General features: G+C 42.3%; 1 protein-coding gene across 1 annotated transcript in view; it reads left to right on the top strand.

The window, feature by feature from the left end:
- Positions 1 to 906: 906 nt before the first annotated feature.
- Positions 907 to 11,623, top strand: part of SLC25A13 (solute carrier family 25 member 13) — a 237,626-nt gene continuing 226,909 nt past the window's right edge. The window contains exon 1 of the mRNA XM_054687647.2: positions 907 to 1,192. The gene's annotated coding sequence lies outside the window, so the exon portion shown is untranslated. The remainder of the gene's footprint in view (positions 1,193 to 11,623) is intronic.

Raw genomic sequence — 11,623 nt, 5'->3', positions numbered from 1 at the left:
CAGTCTGCTAGGATTGATTAGCCTTTCTCCTTGTCTTGTTGAGAGTGGTGGCATGTCCCATATATGTCATGACTGCCCTAAAGGAAACCTAAAGGAAAAAAAAAAACCTGAGTGTAGTGGCTCACACCTGTAATCCCAACACTTTGGGAGGCCAAGGCAGGCAGACCACCTGAGGTTAGAAGTTCAAGACCAGACTGGCCAACATGGCAAAACCCTGTTGAGAGACAGGACTAGCTGGAATTCCTAGGCCGACTAAGAATTCCTAAGCCTAGCTGGGAAAGCTGATCACACCTACCTTTGAACACGGGGCTTGTAACTCAGCTCACACCCAACCAATCAGGTAGTAAAGAGGGCTCTCTAAAATACAAATTAGGCTAAAGCAGGAGGTAAAGAAATAGTCAAATCACATATCGCCTGAGAGCGCAGGGGGAGGGACAATGATCAGAATATAAACCCAGGCATTCGAACAGGGAGTGGGCAACCCCCTTTGGGTCCCCTCCCATTGTATGGGAGCTCTGTTTTCACTCTATTAAATGTTGGAACTGCACACTCTTCTGGTGCGTGTTTGTTACGGCTCAAGCTGAGCTTTCACTCACTGTCCACCACTGTTGTTTGCCGCCATCGCAGACCCGCCGCTGACTTCCACCCCTCTGGATCCAGCAGGGTGTCCGCTGTCCATCGAGGCACCCATTACTGCTCCCGATCCGGCTAAAGGCTCGCCATTGTTCCTGCGCGGCTAAGTGCCCAGGTTCGTCCCAATCGAGCTGAACACTGGTCTCTGGGTTCCACTGTTCTCTTCTGTGACCCACGGCTTCTAATAGAGCTGTAACACTCACCTCATGGCCCAAAGTTCCATTCCTTGGAATCCATGAAGCCAAGAACCCCAGGTAAGAGAACAAAAGGCTTGCCACCATCTTCAGAGCGGCCGCCCCATTTTGGGCGTGGCCTGCCACCATCTTGGGAGCTCTAAGAACAAAGACCCGCCCATAACACCCTCTCTACTAAAAGTAAAAAATTAGCCAGCCCTGGTGGCAAGAACCTGTAATCCAGCTACTGGGGAGGCTGAGGCAGGAGAATTGCTTGAACCCGGGAGGCGGAAGTTGCAGTGAGCTGAGATCACGCCACTGCACTCCAGCCTGGGTGACAGAACACAACTCTATCTAAAAAACAAAAACCCTGAGGCAAAATTAATGTAAGTAGACGGTTTATTTGGGCCAATTATTCAAATTGTCCTGAATGTACATTCTAATTAGCAGCAGTTACAAGTGGGTTTTTAAAAGAAAAAAGACCAGACATGGTAGCTCATGCCTGTAATCCCAACACTTTGGGAGGCTGAGGCAGGAGTATCATTTGAGTTCAGGAGTTAGAGACCACCCTGGGCAACATGGCGAAACCCTGTCCCTACTAAAAATACAAAAATTAGCTGGGTGTGGTGGTACGCCTGTAGTCCCAGCTTCCGGAGGCTGAGGTGGGAGAATCTCCTGAGCCTGAGAGGTGGAGGTTGCAGTGGCGTAGTTGCAGTGAGCACTGATGGTGCCACTGCACTCCAGCCTGGATGACAAAGTGAAACTCTGTCTCAATATAAATAAATAAATAAATAAATAAATAAATAAATGCAAGCAAAGAAGAGGCAGTTCCTAAGTTGTTCACCAAGAATTTACATTAAAATAACATAAGCTATTGATTGGTTACACATTGTTTGTGATATTCTTTGTATCACATGTTCCAGGAGCATGAGGATAATGGGTGAGGTAGCTAGTCAGAAACAAAATGCCTTTAAATAATTGCCCCAGACATAGGTTGGAACAGGGGCATGACTGAAGTCTCATACCCAGGTCTCTGTAGGGCTGATACATTTTTCATACCTCACATATGTCTCTCTCTGCTCTGAGCTATTTTTCTTTTCTCACATTTAAATTACAATGTTAATTTTTTACACTTTTGCTGCCCTTTGTAAGTTTTGTTTTGTTTTGTTTTGTTTGAGACAGAGTCTCGCTCTGTCGCCCAGGCTGGAGTGCAGTGGCACCATCTTGGCTCCCTGCAACCTCCACCTCCCGGGTTCAAGCTATTCTTGAGCCTCAGCCTCCTGAGTAGCTGGGATTATAGGCCTGCACCACCACGCCTGGCTAATTTTTGTATCTTTAATAGAGACGGGGTTTCACCATGTTGGCCAGGCTGGTCTCAAACTCCTGACCTCATGATCCGCCTGCCTTGGCCTCCCAAAGTGCTGGGATTACAGGCCTGAGCCACTGCGCCCGCCCCATAAGTTTTTAAAGCATGTATCCATTACTGTACCTGATCCTTGCAATAACTAGCTAGGCTATATTATTGTCTCCATTTTTCAGTTCCGGAACCCATAGCTCAAACGGGTGACTTCCCCAATGCTTCACAGCCAGGAAGCTGTAGAACTGGAACTAGAATCCTAGGCTTCTGCCTTGAGTCCAGTGAGTTTGTGATAATATTAATCAACTTGAATCTCTCAAGTTCCAAATATTTAGTTTTCTGGGAATTCTGAGGTCACTTTAGAAGGAGATCCTTCTGTGGAAGTTTGGGTAACCTAAATATCCAAATTATAGCATGCTTTCTTGGAAAAGGAAGATAGTAGCGCCCAAAAATTCCATGCAAGTGCTTGTGGCTGTTAGTGAACTGTGAGGATGGTATTTTGCTAGAAGCATGAAACCACAGTCCTCAGTTTGTTTGTTCCATTCCTTGTCATGGGGATAAGGAAACTTGAACATAAAATATCATTGAAATTAAATAAGTCTGGAAAGAAGCATACCAAAATATTACCAGTCTCTGGGTGGCTGAATTACAAGTTAATTTTATTTTCATTTTCTGCATTTTCCACATTTCCTACAATAATTGTGTTACTTTTATAATAAGAAATTATGCAATTCATCTGTATCTGTGTATAATTCTCAGCCTATTCAAAAGAAAGAAGTTCAAACTTTCTTAAGCTTGATACTTGGACAGACAGATACTTGGAACTGCCTCTGATAAATGAATGTTCTTTAAAAAAAATTAGCCTGAGTTGGCTAAAGAATTCCTTCAGGCATTTGTACATTCTTTTAACAAATAGTTATTGAGCACCTACTGTGTGCCAGGCAGTTTTAGGCACTTGGAACACAGCACTGAACAGAACAGATAAAAATTCTTGCGTCTGGACCTTTCATCCTAAAGGGGGAGACAGACTAAAGTACAATAAAATTAAAAATCATTGTATGTATAATATAGTATGTTAAATAATGCTAAATGATTGGAAGAAAAATAAAGCAAGGAGGAATAGAGTGCTTGGAGGGTGGGGCATTTTGCACAGGGTATTCAGGGAAGACCTCAATAAGGAGGTGACCTGAAAGAGGTGAGATGTGAGCCCTGTGGGTTTCTGAAGGAAGAGAACTCCAGGTAGCGAGAGCAGCAAGTGCAAAGGTGTGAGGCAGGAGTGTGCCTAGCATGTTCTAGATACAGCAAAGTGGCCAAGTCTGGAGGACTATGGGCAGCAAAAAGAGTAGGAGTTGCCACCAGCAGGCAAAGAACATGATCTGACTTACGTTTTTGGATCATTTTGGCTGCTGTGGTAGGGACAGATTAAAGACAAGCAAATAAGATGGTGCAGGAACCCTTTTGTAGAGGCCTGTGGCCCCCAAGCATGGAAATAAAAGGAAATCTTGAGTTCTTTGAAGGGAAATGGCAGACACCTAGCTAACCCTGGAAGTAAAGAAGCAACTTGATAAGCAAGGAGGTAATAGTAACCTAAAACAATAGCCAAGAAAGTTAGAGTCAGGAGAATTTTTATTCTCCTATAGAAACTAAAGATAATATCTTTTTTTTCCTTACTTACTTTCTTTCTTTATTTTTTTTATAGAGACAAGGTCTCCCTGTGTTGCCCAGACTAGTCTCGAACTCCTGCATCCGCCCCCTTGGCCTCCAAAGGTGCTGGGATTACAGGTGTGAGCCACTATGTCTGGCCAAGATAACATCTTAAAAGATGTCCTGAGTTGTTTTTCAGAAACCTGGACCCCCACTGATATGGCCTGGCTCTTCGTCCCCACCCAAATCTCATCTCAAATTGTAATCCCCACGTGTTGAGGGAGAGGGGTGATTGGACCATGGGGGTGGTTACCCCATGCTGTTCTTGTGATAGTGAGTGAGTTCTCATGAGATCTGATGGTTCTATAAGTGTTTGGAAGTTCTTCCTTCATGGTTCTCTCTCCTGCCACCTTGTGAAGAAGGTACTTGCTTCCCCTTGGACTTCCACTGTGATTGTAAATTTCCTGAGGCATCGCCAGACATGTGAAACTGTGAGTCAGTTAAGCCTCTTTTCTTTTAAATCACCCAGTCTCCAGCAGTTCTTTATAGTGGTGTGAGAATGGACGAATACACCCTTCAAATGGATTCACTGGCAGGTAGACCTCAGATAAGAGAGAACTGGAGGCTGAACTCTGACCATTGTTCTTTGTTATTAAATTTCTTCCTGAGGGTCCTGGAGGGAATCACCCCCTCTCCTCAGCCTGAGCTAGTATTCTTTTCTGTTGATCCCAAATTTTTGAACAAAATTTCTCTTCCTTTATCAATTGTAAATCAGAAAAATCTTTGAATCGGCCTATGACCTGTAAGCCTTCCCCCTTCAAGGTATCTTGCACTTTTAGGCCAAAACAAATGTATAAGCTCCATGTATTGATTTACAATTTTGCCTACAACTTCTGCTTTCTTGAATTTTACCTGTGCCTTTAAAACCTCTTACCTGTAAGCCAGGGGGAGGTCAAGATTTGGTCATTAGCTGCCTAGTCCTCCTTGCTTGGCACCCTGCAAATAAACACCTTTTTTTGTACTGCTGCAAACTCGGTGTGGATATTTGGTCTTAGTGTGCCAAGCAAGCGGGCCCCAGTTTGGTTCTATAACACAAAGGCAGAAGCAGGGGAAAAACAGTGGGAGATTAGATATATATATATATTTGAGACAGGGTCTCAATAGGCTGTAGTGAAGTGCTGTGATGGTGGCTCACTGCAGTCTCAACCTCCTGGGCTCAAGTGATCCTGCCACCTTAGCCTCCTGAGTAGCCTGGACTACAGGCATGTGCCACCACACCCAGATAATTTTTGTATTTTTGGTAGAGATGGGGTTTTACCATGTTGCCCAGCCTGGTCTTGAACTCCTGAGCTCAAGCAGTCCTCACACCTTGGCCTCCCAAAGTGCTGGGCTTACAGGCATGAGCCACTGCACCCGGTCACCTCTGGGTATATATTTTTAAGGTGGGGCTGCTTATGGATTGAAAGAGGGTTGTAATAGAAAGAGTCAGTGGTAACTCAAAAGTTTGTAACTGAGCAATTAAAAAATTGGGGTTGTCATATTCTTAGGAAGACTATGAGAAAAACAAATTTGAGGTGGACAGAATTTGGAGTTCATTTTTGGACATGCCAAGTTGAGCTGCCTCTCCTCTATCAAAGTAGAAATGTTTATTTGACACTTGGATATACTCAGGAGTTCAAGGGAGTAGTCTGAGGTAAAGCTGGGACTTGTGAGCACATAGATCGTATGTAAATCCATGAGACCAGATGGGAGCAACAAGAGCAAGTGAGAATACATAAGAGCAGAAATCCAAGGTTGACCCTGGGTCCCACCTACATATCGTGATCAGGGAAATGAGGATAACTACCAGACAAGATTATCTTGGAGGCCAAGTGGCAAAAGAAGTTATGATCTGTTGATGGTAAGTCAAATGCAGCTGAGAATGACTGTATTTGGGACCAATTATTTCCCAGAAAATTCTGAGTAGTGTTTGTTCCAAGGATTAACAGCCCATAACAACTGTGCCAGAGGAAAAGCATTTTAGAGGCCACAGTATAATGGAAAATGAAAATTGGAAACATGAATTTGAGGGCCAGCTCCACCGCTTATTGGCTGTGTGATCTGGGGAAAGTCAATTAACCACATCAGTCCTAGGTTCCTGCATTGTAAAATGGAAGCAGTAGTAGCTGCCTCGTTCTGTTGCTAGGAGGAATAATGGAAATAAATCTTTATCACTGTTTCTAACAAACAACGGGCACTCAATAAATGTTAGCCTTCTCTTTGTCATTAAACAGGATAGTTCCTGGCATCAATGTAATGGATCGTTATAAGCATACTCTGTATTTTAAGTTCTATGAATTTGTTACTTGGTAATCCAATTCCCCATTTTCACTTTTTCTAATTACTCAGGTACCAAATATGTGCCCCTTGCTAAATTTTTAACTTGTCTTCTCAAACTAAAAATTCCCAGATTGAAGAATATTTATAGACTAACTGGTCCATGTTCATCAAATTCTTTATGTCAAGAAAAGCTAAGGAGTTATTCCAGATTAAAGTTGAACAAAATGACATGAAAACTAAATACAGTATGTGATCCTGGACTGGATTCTATACCTTTGAGGGCAAAATGCTGTAAACACATAATGGGGACAATTAACAAAATTGGAATATAGAAAACTAGGCTTGGAAAAACTTTTTTTCACATACATTTTATATGTTCTTTTACATATATAAGAAATTTTTCACAACAAAAACAGTAAACACAATAAGAGATGTCTATATGTCTGTATTCATATGGAAATGTGTCGTTAAACGAAAAAAAGAAGTTGCAGACCTTTGAATTATGTGAACACCTTTGGTTAAAGAAATATATCTCACACACACACACACACACACACGTTATGTTTGGTCAATGTCCGAAAAGATACAAAATAAATTTAAACAGTGATTATTTCTGAGGATTCCAAATGTAATTTTCTTCTATAACCTTCTTGCCTGTTTGAAATGATTATTGCTTTTCTAATTTTAAATATATTTTAAGGTGGATAATAAAAGAAACTTAAAATCTAAGAATGAAATGACACTGTTAGAATTTGTGAGCCAGTAATGAGGGAGTAGGTTTTAAAGAGAGGAGTAGGGTAGTTTCACCTGCTGCAAATAGAAAGATAAGGAAAACTGGGTTTCTACAGTCTTTGTCACCAAAGACCTCATTGTTCAGGACACAGAATTATGACTATGCATGGACAATGCAACTGTAATTTGGGACCTCACTGGACTTTGGATATTTAGGTAAATTAGTCTTAAAATTTCCTGGGCCTCTGCAAATCCAGAGTTTCCTCATGATTTCTGCTAATGTCTGGCCTTTGGATCCTGTTTTTCTCTGCATCTCCATCATCAGAAACCACCTTGTTTCTGCCTAGAGTCACTCTGCTGCTTTTCACAAGGAATCTCAACACACTCATGGTTTAGAATTGAGTAACTTAAGAAAAGAATCGAAAAGTAGTGGAAACACCTTCACTAAGCATTGTCAAACCCTCCACTGTTTCCCCCTCTCACATTCCACTGCCATCCAAAAATGTACCGTACTGTCCTATGATCTTGCAGCTGCGTGCACTCCTCAGATGTGCAGTCAAATTCTCTCCGCAGTTTTGTCTCTATTAGACCAGCTGGGCTAGACCAACTTCCCTGCCCCAGGATTCCCCACTTCCCTTGGAATTTTGATAAATAAAGTGCTCATCAGTAAAAGCTGAAGATGATAAAATGCTCATCATAGATGATGTAAGGTGATAAAAAGATGAATAAAGTGCTCATCAAAAAATCCTCCCTACCCTTGGAATTTTTTATTTATTTATTTATTTTTATTTTTATTTTTTTTAGAGACAAAGTCTCGCTCTGCTGCTCAGGCTGGAGTGCAACAGCGTGATCGTAGCTCAAGTCCACCAGGATTATAGGCATGAGCCATTGCACCTGGCCTGCCCTTGGAATTCTGATGAATAAAGTGCTCGTCAATAAAACTTTTCTTTACAGACCAAAATCATGGTTTTTGGTTTTTTTAGACATGAAGTCTCACTGTGTTGCCCAGGCTGGTCTCAAACTCCTGGGCTCAAGCAATCCACCCACCTTGGCCTCCCAAAGTGCTAGGATTATGGGTGTGAGCCACCATGCCCAGCCAGACAAAATCATGATTTTTAAATGAAACATTTGATCGGGCACTTTTGCGGCAGGAAGTGGAACTGATTCATGGAAGCTATGCTTTAAGAATTGAGTTTGGGGTTACTTCCTCATGGAAAATTTTATAATTCACCCCCTTCTGCAGACTGATCATCTTTGGACACACATATTAGTTGAAATCACTCAAATAAGTATGGTGGTTTTAAAGGTCTATGAAATACAGAAGAACAGCAACAATAAATAACAGTGGTTAGAGATGAAGGTTACAGAGCCCAGATGCCAGGATTCAGTCCTGGATCCCCTAATTAATAATAGTTCTGTCACTCAGGGGCTTACTAGATAAGAAAGGGAGAAGAATTACACATATGTCTTTGAGGATTGTGTGGAATATAGTTTATTTTCATGTAAAAGAGAGTGTATAAGGAAATAAGGGAAGTTTATAAGGATATCAATCAACAAAGATTAATATGTCTTCAAGTGAATTGCTGCCCTCACTTCTCATTCTTAAGTATTCCACATCTTTTTTCATTCTTTTCCCAGTTACAGTCATTGACCAAAACATTTGCATGTTTCTCACCAGACCAAAACCAAAAGTCATAAAGATCTTTAAGGACCTGTCTCAGTAGGAGTCTTGCAGCTGATCAAAATCCAAGATAAAAGATAATATCAGCCGAGCGTGGTGGCTCACGCCTGTAATCCCAACACTTTGGGAGGCCGAAGTGGGTGGATCACTTGAGATCAGGAGTTCGAGACCAGCCTGGCCAAAATGGTGAAATCCTGTCTGTAGTAAAAAGATAAAAATTAGCCAGGCATGGTGGCAGGTGCCTGGAATCCCAGCTACTCAGGAGGCTGAGGCAGTAGAATTGCCGGAACCTGGGAGGCAGAGGTTTCTGTGAGCCAAGATTGCGCCACAGTACTCCAGCCTGGGCAACAGAGTGAGACTCTGTCTCAAAAAAAAAAAAAAAAAAAAAAAAAGATAACATTCACCTCCAAGTTGACATCTGCCCTATCCATCGAATCTAGGGAACTTCTTGGCAATTGTAATAGGTAGAATAATAGGTAGAATGTCACTCCAAAGATGTTCTAATCTAAATCCCTGAAACCTGTATGTCTGTTACTTTACATGGCAAAGGGACTTTGCAGATATGATGAGATTAAGTATCTTGAGATAACGGCTTGACTATTCTGGGTAATCCAAGTGAGCCCAGTGGAATCATAAGGGTCCTTGTAAGTGATGGCAGGAGAGTAAGCGTCAAAGAGAGATTTGAGAATGCTGTGCTGCTGGGCTTAAAGATAGAAGAAGGAAATTTGAGCCAAGGACTACAGGTGACCTCTAGAAGCTGAAAAGGCAAAGAAACAGATTCTCTCCTACGGAAAGGTTCTCTGCCTATTGCATGAATCTGGTGAGAGAGAACCCTTGCACAAGTTAGGCAAAGCAGATTTATTACTCACAGATAGGCAGCAAGGATAAACAGAAGCCAAGGATCCATGACAAACTGGTCCCCCAAGACTCAGGAAAGCTGCCTAAGGCAGATTGTCTTGTCTGCACATGCTTCCTGTTGTACTGCAGCTGAGGGACTCCAGTGGCGTCCCACCCTGGGTTTATATACCATGGGTGCCACTCAGCTCACTAAGCTCAAGCATTGTAGAACATCCTGTTTCAGGAGGAATGAGGACACACCCAGGTTGTTCTGGACATTTCTTCCTTATCTCAGGATGTTGTATTCTCAGCACAGTCTGCTTGAGAATTGCAAGTAAGAGAGGATTGTTGATTAGGCCGAGGTCATCTGGGGACCTGTCCTCCTGTACACTAGAGCCCCCCAGAAGGAACAGAACACTGCCTACATCTTCATTTTAGCCCAGTGAGATCCAATTTGAACACTTCAGATTTTCAGAACTGCAAGGTAATAAATGTGTGTTGTTTTAAGCTACTAAGATTTATTACAGCAACTGGAGGAAACTAATATATCAAGTCACCTATGATTTTCTTCTCATGCTAATCACTAGCTGAAATGGTGTTGTTCAATTTATTCGTTAGTTTTCTCCTCACCACTGTATTCCATCCTCCAGGAATACAAGTTCCACAAAATGAGGTGGACTCTCAGAGTGAGCCCCTTGCCTGTGATACCTGATACTCAATAAATACATGAATTTCTTTGTATTTACATGAGTGCATGAATTGCTAATAATGTTGCTGAAATTTTTTTAACATTAGTAAATGGCACCAGAGATCATGAACGAGTATTCATTCTGAGGTGTTCTTAGGACTCTACTCTGTGTCAGGTAACCTGGGAGATGCTGGGCTTTGAGAGAGGTATAAATGTAGGTCCTGACACCCAGGAGATCTCCAGCCAATAACACAGAGTAACAATGTCATATTGATTATAATTCTGTATTAGGCCATTCTCACATTGCTGTAAAGAAATACCTGAGACTGAGTAATTTATAAAGAAAAGCGGTTTAATTGGCTCACAGTTCTGCAGGCTGTACAGGAAGCACAGGGCATCTGCTTCTGGGGAGACCTCAGGAAACCAATCATGGCAGAAGGCAAAGGGAGTAGGCACATCACATGGGGGAAGTAGGAGCGAAAGAAAGAAAGTGGGAGGGGCCACACATTTTTAAAGGATCAGATCTCACAAGAACCCACTCCCCAGTTGCAAGGACAGAACCAAGAGAATGGTGTGAAACTATTCATGAGAAATCTATCCCCATGATCCAATCACCTCCCATCAGGCCCCACCTCCATCGCTGGGGATTACAATTCAACATGCGATTTGGGTGGGGACACATATCCAAACTATGTCAACTTCTGAGATTTTACTACATGTAAGATTGTTTTCGAGAAATTAAAATGCTAACTGAATAGCAATGTTTTGGAAGTCAGTGTTATAGAAGGGAGGCACTGTGGGCTCAGTGGTTAACAGCAACAGCCTTGAACTCAGGAGCCTCAAAGTTGAGAATCCTGACTCTGCCACTACTTTGCCCCAGTGTGACCTGAAGTAGTGACTTAATTCCCACAGACCTTATTTCCTTATCAGTAAAATGGGGGCAAGGTGCAGTGGCTCACGCCTGTAATCCTAAAACTTTGGGAGGGCAAGGCAGGTGGATCACCTGAGGTCAGGAGTTCAAGATCAGCTTAGCTAACGTGCCAAAACCCCATCTCTACCAAAAATACAAAAATTAGCCAAGCATGGTGGCATGCACCTGTAATCCCAGTTACTCAGGAGGCTGAGGCAGGAGAATCACTTGAACCCGGGAGGCAGAGGTTGCAGTGAGCTGAGATCACACCACTGCACTCCAGCCTGGGAGACAGAGCAAGACTTCATCTCAAAAATAAATATAAATAAATAAAATAAAATGGGGATAATGAGATCCATGCCACAAGATTGTGATAATTCAGTAATAAAATGTAGACAAGATACTTTAATGTAATGCCCTGGCACAAAATAATAGCTCAATAAATGATAACATAGAATCAGATTCATTCCTCAATATGCAGAGGCAATTTTTCTGAAACTAAATGGTTTCCCAACTTTCCCTCACCAGGAACCACTGAAGCTGAGTTATCTTATTTTGAGGAGCCTCACTTCCCACATTCCCACTCCTTTCCCCATTCCCAAATTCATAATTTCTGCTTAGCGTTGAAATGATGTGCCAAACCAGATTC

Source organism: Pan troglodytes, chromosome 6 (genome assembly GCF_028858775.2).
Source record: "Pan troglodytes isolate AG18354 chromosome 6, NHGRI_mPanTro3-v2.0_pri, whole genome shotgun sequence".
In the NCBI taxonomy this organism is placed as follows: domain Eukaryota; kingdom Metazoa; phylum Chordata; class Mammalia; order Primates; family Hominidae; genus Pan; species Pan troglodytes.
This window is presented reverse-complemented; position numbering and strand designations above follow the sequence as displayed.